The 20,672-nt window shown below is 41.8% G+C and overlaps 1 pseudogene; it reads left to right on the top strand.

Annotated features, from left to right (window-relative positions):
* Positions 1-19,293: 19,293 nt before the first annotated feature.
* On the top strand, positions 19,294-20,242 carry LOC132416995 (vomeronasal type-1 receptor 4-like; annotated as a pseudogene).
* Positions 20,243-20,672: the final 430 nt, after the last annotated feature.

Here is a 20,672-nt window from a genome sequence, read left to right as displayed (position 1 = left end):
CCCAAGGAGCCTCTAAATAGGGCGCAGGGCTTGAACTTGGCCCTGAGGGACGGGGTCCAGTAAGACTTGGGGAGATCCTTCTGGGGTCAAACAAGGCCAGGAGGCCAGGGAAGAGGCTGACATGGTGGTCTGGAGGGTGAGGACCTCAGCTGGGCTGTGGTTGAGGACAGAGGGCAGAGAGATTGAGGAGGTGGACCTGATGCCACTTCTCCTTTTCAAACCCACAAGAAATTACACAAGGAGCAGCCGGAAGGAAGGCCTGGTCTCTCTCCTGTCCTTGGTTCTCATCAGAATATCTGAAGTCTCAGCACATACCTGTCATCAGCCCTCCTGTGTGGAGGAAATCCCCACTCCCGCCACTCCCTTCAGTTCTTCCCTGTCCAGCTGTGTTTCCCAGATGGGGGAACAGACCCAGAGTGTGTTGGGTGTGTGATGTGGGCCCTTACGGACTGACCAGAGCTCCACAAATCTCCCAGAAGAAAGAAAATGCCTTGATTTCCTCTTGTAGCTTGAGATCCTCTTCAGCCCAGCCAAAGAAGGAAGCTGGCTTGACAAGCTAGACGAGGAGGGACACGGCATGGCTGGCTTAGTAGCACTACAGGAATACGAGTCCTGATGTCTTATTAGCCATGATGCACGTTGTGGAAATCCTTTTTAATGAGTCACGGCAAAACCTGATCTGACCTGAGCTGCTCTAGTGACAAAACCTGACTTAGACTGTTAGGTAGAGTTTTATCCCTTTTCTATGGAATATAAAGCACAACAGAAGTGTTCTTGTATTTGGAATATATGGAATATACTGAATTAGTAATCAGAGAAACTATCCACAAAGAGAAGCCCAGACCCAGATGGCTTTACTGAATTCTACCGAAACATTTAAGTAATTAATACCAGTTCTTCACAAACTCTTCCAAAAAATAGAAGGGGAGGAAACACTTCCCAGCTTATTCTGAGGCCAGTATTGCCCTGATACCTAAAACCAGACAAAAACACCAAATGAAAGAGATCTACTAGACCATTAACTCTTAAGAACAAAGATGCAAAAATGCTCAAAATACTGACAACCTGAATTCAGCAACACATTAAAAAAAATTATACACCATGACCAAATGGAATTTATCCCAAGCATTCAAGGTTTAACATCAGAAAAATCATCGTAATACACCATTAGTAGAATAAAATGCAGAACCACATAATCATCTCAGTTGATGCAGAAAAAGCATTTGACAAAACCCAACACCTTTTTGCGATAAAAACACTCAACAAACTAGGAATAGAGGGGAACCTCCTTAACATGATAAAAGACGTCTCCAAAACCCCACAGCTAACATAATACTTAACGGTGAAAGACGGTGCTTCCCACATAAGATCAGGAACAAGACGCTCCTGTCCCTTCTACTCAACATTGTACTGGAAGTTCTAGCCAGAATATTTAGTCAAGAAAAAGCAAAGGCTTGCAGATTGGAAAGGAAGAAGTGAAACTGATTGCAGATGACATGATCAGGAAATCCTAAGGAGTCCACTAAAAAAAAAATTGAGCTACTAAACATGTTTAGCAAGATGGCAGGATGCAAGATCACAGAAATCATTTGTTGTATTGCAGACAATAACACGTGTTCGGTGAGGATGTGGAGGTAATTGGAACCCTCACGCACTGCTGGTGAGAATGTAAAATGGCGGACCCACTCTGGAAAACATTACCAAGCACTTCCACTGATAGGTATATACCCAAGAGAATTGAAAACATGGCCACAGAAGATCTGGTACACGAATGCTGCTAACAGCATTGTTCACAAGAGCCAAAATGTGGAACCCACTCAAATGTTTATCAGCTGATGAATGGACAAATAAAATGTGGTTTTTGCATATAATGGATACTACTTAGCTATAAAAATGACTGAAGTACTGACATGTGCTACAACATGGGTGAACCTGGGAAAAAAAAATATTGTGCTAAGCGAAAGGAGCCAGACACAAGCGGCCATATATTGTGAACTTTCATTTACATGAAATGTCCAGATAGGCAGATCTATAGAGACAAAGTAGATAAGTGGCTGAGGTCGAGGGGTCGGGGTAGGGGGTGGTGGGCAATGGAAAGTGACTCCTTAATGAGTATCAGGCTTCTTTTGGGGGTGATGAAACGTCCTGGAACTAGTGGAGATGGTTTCACAACTTTGTAAATATACTAAAAGCCATGTAATTGTACACTATAAGAGGGTAAATTTGATGATACATGAATTAACATCTCAGTGAAGAACAGTCACCACTAAGCCCTATCTGGCTACCCCGGTCTAGGTAAGTAGGTTTGTAAGAATAAAACAATTTTCTTCTGTCCTCTCCACAAAGTTATTTATACTCCAGTTGGTCCTCTGCACCCTCGGGTTGAAAATATTTGGGGGGGGGAAACAAATTCCAGAAAGTTTCAAACGCCAAAACTTGAACTCGCTGTATGCTGGCAAGTATTTACATAGCGTTTACATTGCAGTAGGTATTATAAGTAATCTAGAGATGATTTAAAGTATATAAGAGGGTGTGTGTTGGTTATGTGCAATTACTACGGCATTTTATTTATTTTTTTGCGGTACGCGGGCCTCTCACTGTTGTGGCCTCTCCCGTTGCGGAGCACAGGCTCCGGACGCGCAGGCTCAGCGTCCATGGCTCACGGGCCCAGCCACTCCGCGGCATGTGGGATCTTCCCGGACCAGGGCACGAACCCGCGTCCCTTGCCTCGTCAGGCGGACTCTCAACCACTGCGCCACCAGGGAGGCCCTACTATGGCATTTTATATAAGGGGCTTGAGCATACATGGATTTTGGTATCCATGGCGGGTTCTGGGGTTAACCCACATATACCAAGGGATGACTATTTTTTTCAGGTGCTGTTTAGAAGAGGCCTTTCCTAATATTTGCTATCGATTTCTATCTTCTTTGCAGTATAGTTAGAGAATATGTTTGATATTTTTAAAATCCTTTGATAATAGCTGAGACTTAACTTACGGGGCCCAGTGTATGGTCAAGTGTTGTAACTCTCTGTGTCATTGAGTAGAGTCAGCAGATGTGAGCAACATTCTACAAGGTCCAAAAGACCAAGTTTATTTGTGGTAGGCAGATCTGCTATTCACTTCTAAATTTAGCTTTTAACAAATTAATACTAAGAAAATTGCTAAACTCCCACTTTAATTGTAGAATTGCCTGCTCTGTTTTGTAAATTTCTGCTTTATGTATTTTGAAGCCATGTTTATAGAGGCATTTTAAAATGAAGACTATATTTTGGTGAATTCAGTCTTTTATCATAAGATTACTTTACATCGAGCAGGACCTTTTCATGTCAAGTCTTAATTCTTTGATACTAATATAGATCCATCAGCTTTCTTTTGATTAGTATTTGCACAGTATGCTTTTCCCATCCTTTGTTTTCAAACTTTCTGCAGCCTTAGGTTATATATATATATAGCGATCGTAAATGGCATATTTTTAGAAAATCCAGTCTGATGATCTTTGTTAACTGATATTTAGTTCCAATTATATTTAATGTACTTAACTAATATATTTGCACCTAAGTCTGCCACTTCCCTTTATGCTTTCTATTTCTTCTACTCTTCTGTTTTTCTTTTTCTCATTGCCTCTCTGTGGATTGACTTAGGATTTGTTTTACCAATTCTTTTGTCCTCTCTTCCTGGTTTGGAATCCACAGACGCTGTTTTTATTCTTTTAGTGGTTCCCCTAGAACAGTGTTTCCCCACCTGAGTACTGTTGATATTTTCAGCCTGATAATTTCTTGTAGGGGCTGTGCTGTAGTAAATTTATTGGCATCCCCAGCTTCCACTAGTTAGCAGTAACACCTCCCACCTCCTCCATGGCCAGAAATGTCTCCAACGTGGCATTTATGCACTAGGAGGCAAAATCCCTCCCAGCTGAGACCGCTGCCCTAGAAATTAGCACACACATAACCAACATATCAAAGTCTAACAATCAAAACCTTTATCCTCCTCGTGTTAATACAAGAACCTTAGAATCTTTTTTAAAAAATAAATTTATTCTTATTTTACTTTTGGCTGAGTTGGGTCTTCGTTGCTGCACGTGGGCTTTCTCTAGTTGTGGCGAGTGCGGGCTACTCTGTTGTGGAGCACAGGCTCTAGGTGTGTGGGCTTCAGTAGTTGTGGCATGTGGGCTCAGTAGTTGTGGCTCGCAGGCTCTAGAACGCAGGCTCAGTAGTTGTGGCGCACGGGCTTAGTTGCTCCGCGGCATGTGGGATCTTCCCGGACCAGGGCTCAACCTGTGTCCCCTGCACTGGCAGGTGGATTCTTAGCCACTGTGCCACCAGAGAAGCCCAGAACCTTAGAATCTTGATACTCAGAATGTGGAATGGACCAACAGCCTTGGCATCCCCTGGGAACTTGTTAGAAATGCAGAATGTCTGATCACAACCCAGATCTGTTTTATTTTATATTTATGGTACTTCTTTTGTCTTTTATGCTGAAAATCTTAGTTTTTAATTACATTGACATAATCATTTATTTGTTTTATTCACATTGCAGGATATGTATGTAATTATATAATACTTATAATTAATTACATTTTAGGATATTTGGAAACATTAAATATAATATATAAAATATATAAGTATCATAGAGTATATGTTATATAATTACACATTCCATATATCAGAAAGGCACATAAAATATTTGTAATAGTTCCACAATAACTAACAGATTTACTAATAGTCTGATGAGTATAGCTTAACTTTTCTTTTTTTCAATTTTATTTATTTATTTATTTTAGCTTAACGTTTCTTTGTGCCTCTTTTTTTTTGTTTGTTTGTTTTTTTTTGAAGAAATTTCCCACTCAATGTGACCTGAGGTCAGTCACACGGCCCTTCTAATCTACCCACTCTCACTTGTTGAGAAGCGCCTCAGCCATGGAGTACATGGAAAAAAGGTCACTGGCCCTGGGGGCCCATCCTCTGAATTCTCCAGTCCTATCTTTTCCACCTAGAGGGTGACTTGGCTTTTATGAACTTCAAGTTGGGAGAATGAAATAAAATGATGAATGATGATACTGTGTCTCCTCGGAGGAGAAATACCATGGCTGCCCAAGCAGATAAGGGCCACAAGGGGGTGCTTTGTTCCTTATGTGCAAACTGTTCACAAGAAGGACAGGATTCTAAATATTGTCATCAAGTATGGATGGAAGGAAGGCACCGGGATCATCTTCCCAAATGGGTGATGACAGGCCTGAAAACATCTCTCAGACGTCTTTGTGCTTAAAAACAAGTTCCATGCACATTTCTTCAGGGATGCATCAATGTGGCCTAGAGTTCATCCTTGAGCCACAGGGACATGGGACCTGGATCTGTTTGTGTGTATGCGTGGGTAGTGAAGATGAAGATGACGGGGGTGTTTTCATTCATTCCCACCAGCCTGGCTATTCTTTTCCCCCTTCATTCATTTCCTACTCATTCTATCTCAGCTGCTTTCTTACTCTCTGCCTCATTTTCACTACGGCAGCATGTGGTTACCTCATGAACACTCCCACCATTACTGGAGGATTTCTTTACACTGCAAGGAAGTCATCAAGACAGACATGTAATCTCCATAGGGAGGGTCTCCTATTTCCCATAGTGCCACTGGGGGCGAGGTGTCAGTGTCAAGTTCATTTTGTTTCCAGACGGAGTAACATCGTAAGACAGACCCTGACATGTTTCTGGGCCTTACCTGCTCTTCCCAGGATCCATATATTAAAAAAAAAAATCTTCAAATAGATACCTCCACTCAGTACCCTTCCAGAATTACTTCTGTTGGACACTGATTATATTTTCTAAACTGCAACAACAACAATGCCACTGATTCTAGGAAAATGTTCCTGTCCCTGAACATCTTTGGAGTGGTGCTGCCTTGTAAAGAGAGGGAATGGGGAGAACTTGCCCAAGTCAGGGGTCAATTTCTGTGTCCCTAGCTTGGAAGCCATTTCCATCCAGTGGCTGGAGAGAGACTTGAGTGCTGCTTGAAAATATGAAAAGATTTCTTGCCCAAGCCTGCAAATAGCATGTCTTCTTTCCTTTACAGTTTTTTAAGGCCTGTCCTCTGCTCATTCTTCTTCTGGCCAGTGTTCAACAGTAAAATAGCTGGGGCCACTACAGACGTATTCATGAGTCATTACCCTTCTCACAGAACTGTTTGCCCAGACTCTAGGTTGAGATATTAAGGGAAGGGCAGTAACCTCTCAACACTTTTCATTTGGGGCAGGGGACTGAACAAGGCCCACACCAGGGTTCCTAATAGCTCCCCTGCTTCCCCACACTTGGAGCTGGAAGGTCTATTTTTCCTAATACTCTAGAGTATATACACACGGTAGAGGAACAGCAGAATGGGAAACTCTCTTCATTTTCATTAAGGCTAAACTACAGGGTGGGGGGTCGATTCCAGCTCCTCAGCCTCCACTGAGAAAGTAAGGAGCTCTTGGGGGCAGGGGGCAGCCACTCACCATGAAGAGTATCAGGGTCACATGTTTCTCTCCATCCATCTGAAATCAGAGTCTAGCCAACTCAAACTTCTAGTTTCTGATTTTGTGACATGTGGAGCTACTTTTCTTTTACCTTCCTGGAGGCTGAGTGGAGAGAATCCAGCTCTACCAGGCCTGTAACCCCACTCACCCACAGGTATGTGATGTTTAAAACATTGAGGGAGAAGGGCTGCTTGAGCCAGGTCCTGGGGTTGGGTCTTTATTAGATTTTCTCATTTGAACAAGTCCCTGGATTTTTTTTTCCAGTTTTTAAAACTGTAGCAAAAATACTCATAAAATTTACCATCTTAACCATTAAAAATTATACAGATCAGTGGTATTAAATACATCCATAATGTTGTGCAGCCATCACCACCATTCAGCTCTGTAACTCATTTCATTTTGTAAAATTGAAACTCTATACCAATTAAACAGTAACTCCTCATTTCCCCCTTTCCCCGGTCCCTGGAAACCACCACTCATACTTTCTGCCTCCCATGATTTTGACTACTATAAGTATCTCACATAGTGGAATCATACAGTATTTGTCTTTTTGTGACTGGTTTATTTCACTTAGCATAATGCCCTTGTTAACCTAAAACAGCCAGTTATTTTACCAGCAAAATGGGTTTACGCAGGAGCTGCAAAGAATTACAATTTGGGACGTGCACCTGAGAGGAAACATGTAAGTCCAGTAAAGCAAAGAAGAGGAAAATTTTATAGAGGAGAAAGGGCAGTTGGGAGGGGCTGTTATAAACAAAAAATGCGTTGGCGGAAACTGGGAGTTCAAAGTACAGTGGCTTTTCATTGAGTTGTGACAGTCTCTCATTGGCTGAACTGTTGCTAGGCAATGAGAAAATCTTGCTTCCTCTTGCTGGTGGTAGTAAAGTAGCGTCACTTCCTGCCAGAGATGCAAGGTAACATCTCTTCCTGGAATCTGTATTGAGATCCAGTGGTACGCGTGTGAGAGCTCCCCCTGCTGGTCTCCCGACACCGTCTTGGTGAGGGTTCCCTTTATTAATGTTAACTTCCTCAAGGTTCATGTTGTATTATATCGCAGAATTCCTTTCTTTTAAGACTGAGTAATATTGCATTTTATGTATATACCGCACTTGTCTGTTCATTTGTTGATGGACAGTTGGGTTGCTTCCATGTTTTAGCTATCAAATATCTCTTTGAGACCCTGCTTTCAATTCTTTTGTATAGGTACCCAAAAGTGGAATTGCTGGATCATATTGTAATTTTATTTTTAATTTTCTGAGGAGCTACCATCCTGTTTTCCAGCGGCTGTGCCATCTTACATTCCTACGAACAGTGCACAGGGTTCCAGTTTCTCCACATTCTTGCCATCACGTATTGTTTTCTATTATTTTGATAGTAGCCATCCTAATGGCTGTAAGATAGTATTTCATTGTAGTTTTGATTTTTTGATTTGCATTCCCCTAATGAATAGTGATGTTGAGCATCTTTTCATGAGCTTATTTGTCATTTGTATATCTTCTATGGAAAAATGTCTATTCACGTCCTTTGCCAATTTTTAAATTGGGTTATTTCTGGTTTTTTTGTGTTGTTGTTGTTGTTTTGAGTTTCAAGAGTTCTCTCTGTATTTTGGATATTAATCTCTTATCAGGTATATGACTTGCAAATATTTTCTCCTATTCGGTGGATTGTCTTTTTACTCTGATGATTCTGTCTTTTGATGCACAAAAGCTTTTTAAATTTTGTGAAGTTCAGTTTGTGTTACCTGTGCCTTTGGTGTCAAATCCAAAGAAATCAGTGCCAAGTCTAATGTCACGAACCTTTTGCCCTTTGTTTTCTTCTAAGAGTTTTATTGTTTTAGGTCTTACATTTAGGTCTTTGATCCATTTTGAGTTAATTTTTGTATGAGGTGTTAAGGGTCCAACCTCCTTCTTTTGCATGTGGATATCCAATTTTCCCAGCATGATTTGTTGAAAAGGACTGTCCTTTTCTCACGTTGCCCAGAACTTGGGTGAGAAAATTTCCACTTGTTCTAGGAAGCATTCTCCTATCCTTTAACTGGGATTCTGAAGGATCTTTGTAATTTTCTCTCTGAGAAAAATTTTTTCTCTCTCGGCATCACGTCCTCCTCATCATGACTCTTAAGGAATGTGAGGAAATGTCTTAGATTTTACCCTACTGGCAGGATAACAAATTATCCTGTCAACTTCATGGATGCTGTCAGAAGGCATGAGACTCTGGGGTCTGAGAAAGAAGATTTTATTATTCATGACATAGTAAACAGCAGAAGCTTCATGTTTGCATTTATTCTTCTTGTCCACCTCAAGTTCCTCAGAGGTGATACAAAGAGGCCCAGGATGCATCACAAGTGAGGATGTTGTCAAGGTTAAGAAATCCAAATATTTAAAAGTTGGTCCTCAACAAACCTGCCGAAATTTTGCCTCAGAGGAAGGCACTATTTTTATTATGTTGGTCCAGTAATTAATCTGTCCTTTTCCCTGGAGGAGGTACTGCAGACATTATCTGAAACTGATTGTTATACAAAAAATCCTTGAAAAGATAATTTAGGACAGAAGCTGATACAAGCTGTGAAAAAACATAAGAGACCAAAAATTGTCTCTCAACATGGAGCAATTTTCCCTTTAAAACATGAGAATAATCAATGCTCTAAACAAAAATTTCCACTGAAGATTTCTAGTACTAAGACTAACCTTGATTGTGTGGCACACTGGGGTTGTAAAGATTGAAAGAGACAAGAAAAGCCTGAATCACCAGGAGACTTGACAGAAAATCAGCTCCGAGGGTGAGGTGATGTTAAACTGGATGAGGCAATGATAGATGACAGCAAATAAAAAGAAAGGCAAATACAACATTTTCAGAATAAATGGGAGTGTGTTATCTTGATGGATAAAAAGACTTAAGTCACTACTAACACATATAACAAATTACTCTGAATAGATTGCTGATGTAAAATTTAAAGGTATAAAATGATTTTTCTAGAAGAAAACAAAGAACATTTTTGAGATCTTATAATAGGAAAAGACTCCTTAAACAGAACAAAAATATTGACTATAAAGGAGAACATGACAAATGATGTTGTATTGAAGTTAAGAGCTTCTACTCATCAAAAGACACCAAGATAGAAAAAGCGATAAAGAGAGAGAGCCAAGAAAGGCCTCCTATTTAGTGTACATAGAGAACTTTTTAAAATTCAGTAAGAAAAGGACAGAAAACACACAAAAAATGACAAAGCAACAGACTTCAAGAAGAAAGTACTCAGTCCTCTTGATCAAGATGGCGGAGTAAGAGGACGCAGAGCTCACCTCCCCCACAAACACATCAAAAATACATCTACTTGTGGAACAATTCTCACTGGAAAGTAACTGGAAGCTGGGAGAAGGACTCCTGTACAGCCAAGGCTGTAAGAAAGATACACATGTAATGAGGTAGGAAGGGAAGAAAAGCAATTGGGTCAGGACCTGTGTCCCACAGTGCACTTTAAACACACTGCACTCTTCAACCCCTGTGTACATTTTAACCCTCTACCGTCTCTCTCTTCCTGAACTTTATCCCCCAACCCCCATGCTCCATGAATCTCCACAGTCTTGCTCTTATATCCCCCTTTCCCTGTGCCCTCTTCCTTCCCACCTCACTTTATCACGCCTATTCTCAGTCATACCCCACTAACTCCAACTTTCTCATCAAACTCTCCCCTGCCCTCACCTCTTGTGGCAGTGCTCAAAGACTTTTTTTTCTATTTTTTATTATGATAAATAAAATATAAAATACAATTCTACAGTCTTAACTCTTTAACTGTTTAGTGGTTAAATATATTCATATTTTTGTCCAACCTAATTACCACTATCCATCTCCAGAACTCTTTTCATCTTGCAAAACTGAAACAGTAACTCCCCATCTCTCCTTCTGCAATACCCTGACAACCACCTTTCTACCTTTATTGCTGTGATTTTTATTGCTGTGATTTTTACTTCTGTAAATATATCATAAAAGTGGAATGGTACAGTATTTGTCTTTTTGCATAATGTCCTCAAAGTTCATCCATGTTGTGGCACATGTCTTTATTTCCTCCCCTTTAAGCCTAAGTAATATTCCATTGTGGGGACTTCCTTCATGGTCCAGTGGTTGAGAATCTGCCTACCAATGCAGGGGACACAGGTTCAAGCCCTGGTCTGGGAAGATCCCACATGCTGTGGAGTAGCTAAGACCATGTGCCACAATTACTGAGCCCACGTGCCATAACTGCTGAAGCCCGGGCGCCTATAGCCTGTGCTCTGCAACAAGAGAAGTCACCACAATGAGAAGCCCATGCACCACAGCAAAGAGTGGCCCCTGCTCGCCGCAACTAGAGACAACCCACATGCAGCAATGAAGACCCAACGCAGCCAAAAATAAAAATATATATAATAATTTTTAAATTAATTAATTATTAAATAAATAAATAATATTTCATTGTATGTATATACCAGTTTATTTTTGTATATGGTGTGAGAAATTATTCCAGTTTGATTGATTTGCATGTAGCTGTCCAGTTCCCCAACACCATTTATTTGTGGAAGAGGCTGTCTTTGTCCTATTGTATCTGCTTGCCTCCTTTGTCATAGATTAATTGACCATGTAGGCATGGGTTTATTTCTGTTCTATCTATTCTGTTTCATTGATCTATGTGTCCATTGATCTTTTGCCAGTACCACACTGTTTTGATGCCTGAAGCTTTGTAGTATAGTTTGAAATCAGGGAGCATGACATCTCCAGCTTTGTTCTCCCTTCTCAAGATTATTTTGGCTATTCAGGGTCTTCTGTGTTTCCATACAAACTTTATAATTATTTGCTCTAGTCTGTGAAAAATGCCATTGGTATTTTGACAGGGATTCCATTGAACCTGTACCTTGTCTTGGGGACTATGATCATTTAATAACACTAATGCCTCCAATCCATGAATATGGTATTTCTTTCCATTTATTTGTGTTGTCTTCAATTTGTTTCATCAGGCTTAGGGGTTTTGTTTTGGTTTTTTTGTGGTACGCGGACCTCTCACTGCCATGGCCTCTCCCGTTGCGGAGCACAGGTTCCGGATGCGCAGGCTCAGCGGCCATGGCTCACGGGCCCAGCCGCTCTGCGGCATGTGGGATCCTCCCGGACCGGGGCACAAACCCGTGTCCCCTGCATCAGCAGGCGGACTCTCAACCACTGCACCACCATGGAAGCCCAGGCTTATAGTTTTTAAAGTATAGGTATTTTACCTCCTTGGTTAGATGATTTCTTAGGTATTGTATTGTTTTCAGTGCAGTTTTAGGTGGTATTACTTTCTTAATTTTACTTTTTGATAGTTTATTGCTAATGTAACTCATGAATAATTTTACTGCTTAACTATTTTATCATTAAAGTTCTTCCTATGTTTTTTACTTTTATATTACCACAAACATTTACCAAAAACTTAAGCATCCTATTTATTTTATTTTTTATTGAAGTATAGTTGATTTACAATGTTGTGTTAGTTCTGGTGTACAGCAAAGTGAGTTAGTTTTATATATATACACATATATATATATAATTCTTTTTCATTATAAGTTATTACAAGATATTGATTATAGTTTCCTATGCTATATAGTAGGACCTTGTTTTTTATCTATTTTATATATAGTAGTTTGTATCTGATAACCCCAAACTCCTAATTTATTCTTCCCCCCACCTTCACCTTTGGTAACCATAGATTTGTTTTCTATGTCTGAGTCTGTTTCTATTTTGTAAATAAGTTCATTTGTATCATATTTTAGATTCCACATACAAGCGATATCATATGATACTTGTCTTTCTCTGTCTGACTTACTTCACTTAGTATGATAACCTCTAGGTCCAACCATGTTGCTGCAAATGGCATTATTTTGTTCTTTTCTATGGCTGAGTGGTATTCCATTGTGTATATATACCACATCTTTATCCATTCATCAGCTGATGGACATTTAGGTTGCTTCCATGTCTTGGCTATTGTAAATAGTGCTGCTGTAAATACTGGGGTGCATATATCTTTTCAAATTAGGGTTTTCTCCAGATATATGCCATGGAGTGGGATTGCTAGATCCTATGGGAACTCTATTTTTAGTTTTTTAAGGAACCTATATACTGTCTTCTGCAGTGGCTGCACCAATTTACATTCCCACCAACAGTGTAGGAGGGTTCCCTTTTCTCCACACCCTCTCCAGCATTTATTTTTTGTGGATTTTAAAATAATGGCCATTCTATACAGTGTCAGGTGATAGCTCATTGTAGTTTGGATTTGCATGTCTCTGATAATTAGAGATTGTGTGCATCTTTTCATGTGCCTGTTGCCCATCTGTATGTCTTCTTTGGAGGAATGTTTATTTAGATCTTCTGCCCATTTTCTGATTGGTTTTTTTTAATATTGAGATGTTTATACCTTTTGGAAATTAAGCCCTTGTCAGTCGCATCATTTGCAAATATTTTCACCCAGTCCGTAGATTGTCTTTTCAATTTCTTATGGCTTCCTTTGCTGTGCAAAAGCTTATAAGTTTGATTAGGTTCCATTTGTTTATTTTTGCTTCTATTTCTTTTGCCTTGGGAGACTGATCTAAGAAAACATTGCTACAATTTACGTCAGAGAATGTTTTGCCTATGTTCTCGTCTAGGAGTTTTATGGTATCCTATCTTATATTTAAGTCTTTAAGCCATTTTGAGTTTATTTTTGTATATGGTGTGAGGGAGTTTTCCAACTTCATTGATTTACATGAGGCTAATAAACAGCCTCTTTCGCATGACCTATGGAAGTCACATCCTTTACGTGGTTTCCCAAATGAAGAGTGAAATGCTATTGTGTTATTTACCCCAAAATTTAGCTTCCATCCTACATTGTATGTTCTATTTAAGTGGTTTTGGGGGCATTTTATATAAGCAAGATTTTTGCTCCCCTGAGCTGAAATTAGAAACTATCCATGACTGTTGTGATTTGACCATAAATTGGAGAATTGATGTATGGGAAATCAAATAGTGGCCTCCAATCTGCCCATTGCCACTTCCGTCTTTCCCAGTTCCATTCCTCCCCTCTTCGTTTGTGTATTTCCCCTCCCTCAGATACATCTTCTGTGCCTCCACCCCTGTGAGCTGTAGCCATGCACCAAACTCCATTCACTCCTCAACTTCACTCAACTTTTTCAGACTCCTATATTGCATCCTTGACCTCCCTCCTGTCACTTTTTGGACATCCATTCCTATGTGGTTCTAGCCTGGCCCTCCTCACCTTCCATCCCCCCTGCAAACCACATCATTTGAGCCTTTATTTTCTTACCCTGCATCTACTTCCAAGCCAGATATCTCAGCCCATTCCCCGTGTACTCTACAACCACACCATCAAGGACCCCAGCCCCAACTCTCAGGCATCCTCAACTAATTCATAAACCAAATCCACAACCCACAGCCCTCTTATCCCTGACCCTTTCTCCTGGGCTCCTTGGCTCCTCATGCCCAACGTTCTCCCAGCTTCCTCATTGTCATGTGCCCATTTTTTTTTTCTCTTCTCTTGGTCATTATCTTCACCAGGCTTCATGTCCTCTTTCAATTCTCTATTTCTGCCTTGGGCCACACTATATTTCCAGCATCTGCCTACCCCACACGTATTCCCCTTCCTCCTCTCACTGTCTTGTTGTTGTTTTTTTTTTTTTTTTTTTTTGGCTGCGTTGGGTCTTTGTTGCTGCGCTCGGGCTTTCTCTAATTGCAGCAAGCAGGGGCTGCTCTTCCTTGTGGTGAGCGGTCTTCTCACTGCGGTGGCTTCTCTTGTTGCGGAGCATGGGCTCTAGGCATGTGGGTTTCAGTAGTTGTGGCATGCGGGCTCAGTAGCTGTGGCTCGCGGGCTCCAGAGCACAGGCCCAGCAGCTGTGGCATGCGGGCCCAGCTGCTCTGCGGCACGTGGGATCCTGGACCAGGGATCAAGCCCGCGTTCCTGCATCGGCAGATGGACTCTCAACCACTGCGCCATCAGGGAAGCCCTCACTATCGTTTTAATCCCTCAAAGACAATAAGTCTCTTGGGAGTTTTATCAACCACTGACCTTTACCATTTTTGCCCCCAAACTCCTCATACCCTTATTTCCTTCATGCCCATGGAATCCCGCACCTATTTCCCTAGAACCCGGTATACCTCATACTCTTCACTTTGCCGCACACTTTAACTCATTGTACCCTCAAAACCGGCAATGCCCTTTAACCACCTTGGGATTTTTCGTATTTCTTTTTCTTTCTCCTTCTGCCTTTTCTCTTTCCCTACACTCTCTCCCACACTCCAGGCTTCCTTCACTGTGGTCTTATCTGCATACCCCTTTTTCTATGCCCTCTCTCTCATACTGATCTATCACATACCCATTCACTGCCATGCCTCTGAGCACTCGACCTTTCTTACCCTCTGACCCACCCAAGGAGGTAATACGCATAGCAATTTTAAGGCTGCCTATAGCAAATATTGTCTGTTGGTTGTTGCAGCGTTGAAAGGATTACAAACAATGGAAAGGACCCCTTTTTCCTGCGTCCAGAAGTCTGGAGATACAACAACTATTCTTCCGTATGTGAACGTGTCGTCCACAGATACACAGGGACTGTGTAAGTTAATTTTATGAAAGTGAATGCTTTCATATGAATGCGTCATGTGTGTTTATGAATATGATGCGAGTTTATATGTGCTGAGCATGTATGTTTGTGAGTTTACACCTGTAGTTGTGTATGTGACTTATGTATATGTATGTGAGTATATATGAGTACGCGAGTGTGAATGCACATGTGTGTTTGCTTCTGCCTGTAAGTGTTTCAGTGAGTTCGTGTTTGTGTGCAGACATGGTTGACCACCACTATGGCTCCAACTCCTGACTTGAAAATTGACAATGATCGCATCATGACTGTGCATCAAATGTGGATTTATTTGTAGGGAAAACTGAAAGATTACTTTCAACTCCTAATTTATATTTCTTAGTTATCAAAGCATCGAGTGCTCATTACTGGAAAATAGCACAATTAATTAATTAATTAATGCAGAGCACTCTGGTAACAATTTGATCCCCTTGAATTAAGTAATTGAGCATTGGTTCACCTGATATTTACAAGAATAGTAAAATCTCTCTGTTGAGCCATCAGAACTAGATGCTAATTTGTGAGACACTCTTTGAACCTTCTCGTTTTTTCTATGCATACTGTTCTGTGTCTAAGTCTAATCACTAATGGAGGTCAGTAATTGTAAAGTATATTTTCCTACAGCATCTCCATATTAATTGGCATTGATTTATGCAAATGAGTCCAATTAATTGGCTTTGATTTGTGCAGACATTTTCTATAATGAGTGATTTATCATATTCTTTTTTTTTATTTTTTTATTTTTTAACATCTTTATTGGAGTATAATTGCTTTACAATGGTATGTTAGTTTCAGCTTCACAACAAAATGAATCAGTTATATATATACATATATTCCCATATCTCTTCCCGCTTGCGTCTCCCTCCCTCCCACCCTCCCTATCCCACCCCTCCAGGCGGTCATATTCTTCCTTTTACTTGTGTCTCTTTGAATATACTTCTCAGGTATTTTGTCTCATTCCATTTCTCTACCAATACTTTAACTGGTGGTTCAGTTCAGTGGTCTGAAGATTAGGAAAGTACTAGTTTCAGGGAGAGGAACGTCTCAGGAAAGTGAAGAATCTAGAGGAACACACATCTTTTATGCCTGTCTTTATTTGAGTGACTTAAGAATTTCCAACTCTCCTCCATGTGAGACCCTGTCCACCTTCAGGGATCATGGAAAAGAAAATGCCTCTTGAAAACACTCCAGTTGTTTCCTAAGGGGGCTAACTAGAAACTTGTAATTGTTTTTAGTAATTAACAACTGAGAGAAAAGTTTTCAGAAATGTTCCCAGATCCCAAGCCTACACTCCCATTGCTGCTTCAGGTGAAATGATTTTGCAGTTCTGTTGGGAGGGGTGGGGAGGACACAGAATCTCAAACCCATATATCAGGCTCCGGCTAGCTCCCTTCCACACAGGTACTGGCTATAAAAACCATCACTCTGAGCCCATTGTCCTGGCATCAGGAAGGAGTCAGTTAAGGATGTTCTATTTCATTCTGAGCAGCAGAGTCTGTAAGAGAAAGGCAGATCAAGAGTCTGGGTAAGGGCTTCCCTGGTGGCGCAGTGGTTGGGAGTCCGCCTGCTGATGCAGGGGACATGGGTTCGTGCCCCGGTCTAGGAAGATCCCACATGCCGCGGAGCGGCTAGGCCCGTGAGCCATGGCCGCTGAGCCTGCCCGTCTGGAGCCTGTGCTCCGCAATGGGAGAGGCCACAACAGTGAGAGGCCCGCGTACCGCAAAAAAAAAGAGTCTGGGTAAGAGATCATATCAGAAAAAGGCAGTCTTCTGTGTAGTAACCTGATTCGGTGCCAACACCGTGCAGAAAGGTGGAATAAGTCTGAGGCATGAGCTAGTAAAGAGGGATGGGGTCCTAGAATCTACACCAATCTCTAAAGACTCCTCATGCAATTTAATGTAAACCTCTGACAGGGATTGTTGTGACTCATTCCAAGATATAACAAAACCTGCTTTCTAAGGTGCTTAAAAATATTTGTATTTTAAGTTGTAAAATCAATCTACTGTTGAGTCTACCTTATAGGAATCAGGATGACTTAGAGGTGCACCAATAATCCCTCCAGGTTTGCAATAAAGAGTATGATGAATCTGCAATACTCATCCAGTTCTGTGCAGAAAGTGTATGCAAATGGAAATGGCTTGAATAGAAAGGTTTTTTTCTAACTCTGGATGTCTGATGCAATTAATGGAGACAGTAACTCTGTCTCAACTGAAAACCTCTGTAGTGTGTTGGTTATGGCAAGGTTATCACTCTTACATTTACAGAACAGTTGACATGATAATTATGAGTTAAAGGCCGCAGCTGGCAGTCTCATATCGTGTTGTTTCCGTTTAAAAAATATGCTGTTACTATCAATCTAAAAATCCAGTCTTTGAATTTATAAAATGCACAAGAATACATGCCTTGCAGGTGCTGTTTTGTATATATGTCTTTTATGTCAGTATCATTCACAAATCTTATTACTTTGCTAGTCTTTTCACTTAACTCTGAAGTTAACAAATAGATAAGTATATGAACTGAAAATAATAATAATGTAGTTTTGGCTTATGCTCTTTTATCATGTATTAGTGTTTGATGTCCCAAAGTTTACGGCATTACATGTGCTTATTCAATAATTCCTGTGATAGGTGCCATTATACCTGCTTTTCTGACATAAAAATAAAGGAGTCTGGGACTTCCCTGGTGGCACAGTGGTTAAGAATCTGCCTGCCGGGCTTCCCTGGTGGCGCAGTGGTTGAGAGTCCGCCTGCCGATGCAGGGAACACCGGTTCGTGCCCTGGTCTGGGAAGATCCCACATGCCGCGGAGCGGCTGGGCCCGTGAGCCATGGCCGCTGAGCCTGCGCGTCCGGAGCCTGTGCTCCGCAAGGGGAGAGGCCACAACAGTGAGAGGCCCCCGTACCGCAAAAAAAAAAAAAAAAAAAGAATCTGCAGGGAACATGGGTTCGATTCCCTGGTCTGGGAAGATCCCACATGCCGTGGAGCAACTAAGCCCGTGCGCCACAACTACTGAGCCTGCACTCTGGAGCCCTCGAGCCACAACTACTGAAGCCCACGCGCCTAGAGCCTGTGCTCCGCAACAAGTGAAGCCACCACAATGAGAAGCCCGCGCACCGCAATTAAGAGTAGCCCCACTCGACACAACTAGAGAGAGCCTGCGCACAGCAACGAAGACCCAATGCAACCAAAGATAAATAAATAAATAAATAAAAGACTCCACCAACTTTAAAATAAATAAATTATTAAATAAAGGACTTTTCGTGTTGCTGTCCTAATACCGAGCCATTCTCATCTTCATGACATTACCTTGTCCTGGAGCAGGTTCCTGCAGTATTCTGGTGCTCGCAGGGCATTGACATGTATTAAGATACCTAAAGGGCTTCCCTGCTGGCGCAGTGGTTGAGAGTCCGCCTGCCGATGCAGGGGACACGGGTTCGTGCCCCGGTCCGGGAGGATCCCACATGCCGCGGAGCGGCTGGGCCCGTGGGCCATGGCCGCTGGGCCTGCGCGTCCGGAGCCTGTGCTCCGCAACGGGAGAGGCCACAGCAGTGAGAGGCCCACGTACCACCAAAAAAAAAAAAAAAAAAGATACCTAAAGCTTCATTCACAATACATAGTGCCCTATAAAATAAAACTTTACAAGAATGGAATCTCGTTATAATGAAAATATAAAATACCACCAGTCTAAAATAAGTTGTGAAATTAAAACTAAATATGGACCTGGATTATTATTTGAATAGAACCAACTGGCTTTTTGGCAGAGAATGGTGGTTCAATGCACTATCTTTACCAGCCTAATGGGTCTCAAGTCTTCACTCTGCCCTACGCAGCAGATTTCAAGAAGCATGTAACCTCTCTGTGTTACCCTTCCCTGTAAAACTGAAGTCACAGAAATCCCGGGCTCGTGGATTCGTGAAGCATGAAGTGATCATGTGGCGTGCCTTCAACGAGTCATTTTACATATAAGTGCTCTTTATAATGTATACATTCAACCCTTTTAAGGCTGCTAGTAACAGAAAAACATGAAGTACATTTTTCTAACCGGGAACTCACGGCAAGTGCAGAATATTGGATTTCAGCTGACATGATTCATGTAGCCCAAGCCTCATATTCCCATGCAGGACATTTAAACTCGCAAGACAAGTATCAGCGACTGTGAACTGAGAGGATGGCTAGCAGCGATTTGACAGTGGATGTGATCTTCTTAACACAGACTGCGGTTGGAATCCTGGAGAATTTCTCGCTTCTTTGCCGTTATATCATCCTTCCCTTCACTGGCTACAGGTTAAGGTCCACAGATTTCATCCTTAAGCACCTGATTGTAGCCAACTTCTTGGTCCTCATCTCTAAAGGGGTCCCCCAGACAGTTATTCCCCCTTTGGGTGGAAACATATACCCAGTGATTTTGGATGCAGACTTCTTTTCTTTCTTCACAGAGTGGGGAGGGAGTGTCCACTGGTAGCATCTGCCTCTGGAGTGTCTTTCAGGCCACCACGATCAGTCCCAGGAACTCCAGGCGGGCAGAGCTTAAAGTAAAATCTCCCAAGTACATTGTTGCCTCTATTTTCCTGTGTTGGATGCTCCAAATGCTGGGAAATGTTGTTTTTCCTATCGATGTAACTGGCAAATGGAGCAACAAAGACCTCACAAACGGGAAGGATTTTTGATACTGTTCTGCTGTTCATCGTGACGAAACCAGACAGACATTGTATGGAGCATTGCTATTATTCCCTGATGTTTTCTGTTTGGGGCTCACGCTCTGGGCCAGTGGCTCCATGGTTTTCATCCTGTACAGGCATGAGCAGCAGGTCCAACACATTTGTACCAACGCCTCCCCCAGGTCCCCCCCTCCGCCATCTTGAGTCCAGAGCTGCCCAAACCATTCTTCTCCTGGTGAGCACTGTCGTCTGCTTTTATACCCTTTCCTCCATCTTTCAACTTCTTTTGTCTCTTTCTGATCATCCTAGCTGTTCCCTGTGGACATCACTGTAATCACTGCTGCGTGCTTCCCCACTGTCAGCCCCTTCCTGCTCGTGAGCCGTGACCCCAGTGTACACAGCCTCTACTTTGCCTGGTTCAGGAATACGAAATCCCCCACTGTTAGGGGAAATATGTAAATTGTGTGTATTTCCACAGTGCACAGTTGCCAATTCCTTCCTTCCTTCCTTCACCCTCAGTGTCCAAAGGAGAGTTTTGAACTGGAACCTGTGGAAGAACTGCTTTCGGGCTGATTCATGTTGTTGGCAGAATACGTTTCCTTTAATGACTCACTTCTGAATATCTCCATCTAGAAAGGCAGCATTAGCAAGTTGAATCCCTCTTCTGTTTTCAATCTCTTACTTCTTTCCGTTGTAGCTATTTGGCATCTGTTCTTTAAAGCTCAGGTGATTATACTCCACCCACCTTCATTAACGAGGAAAATCTGTTCCAGTCAGCTAGGGCTGCTGTAACCAAGAATACCACAGGGGAATGCTCCAAGGTGATGGAGTAGGAAAACCCTGAGCTCTCCTCTCCTCCTGGACACACCAATATTACAACTGTATACAG

The sequence above is a fragment of the Delphinus delphis genome, chromosome 20 (genome assembly GCF_949987515.2).
Source record: "Delphinus delphis chromosome 20, mDelDel1.2, whole genome shotgun sequence".
Taxonomy (NCBI): domain Eukaryota; kingdom Metazoa; phylum Chordata; class Mammalia; order Artiodactyla; family Delphinidae; genus Delphinus; species Delphinus delphis.
The sequence above is the reverse complement of the archived record's forward strand: the minus strand, read 5'-3'. Positions and strand labels throughout refer to the sequence as shown.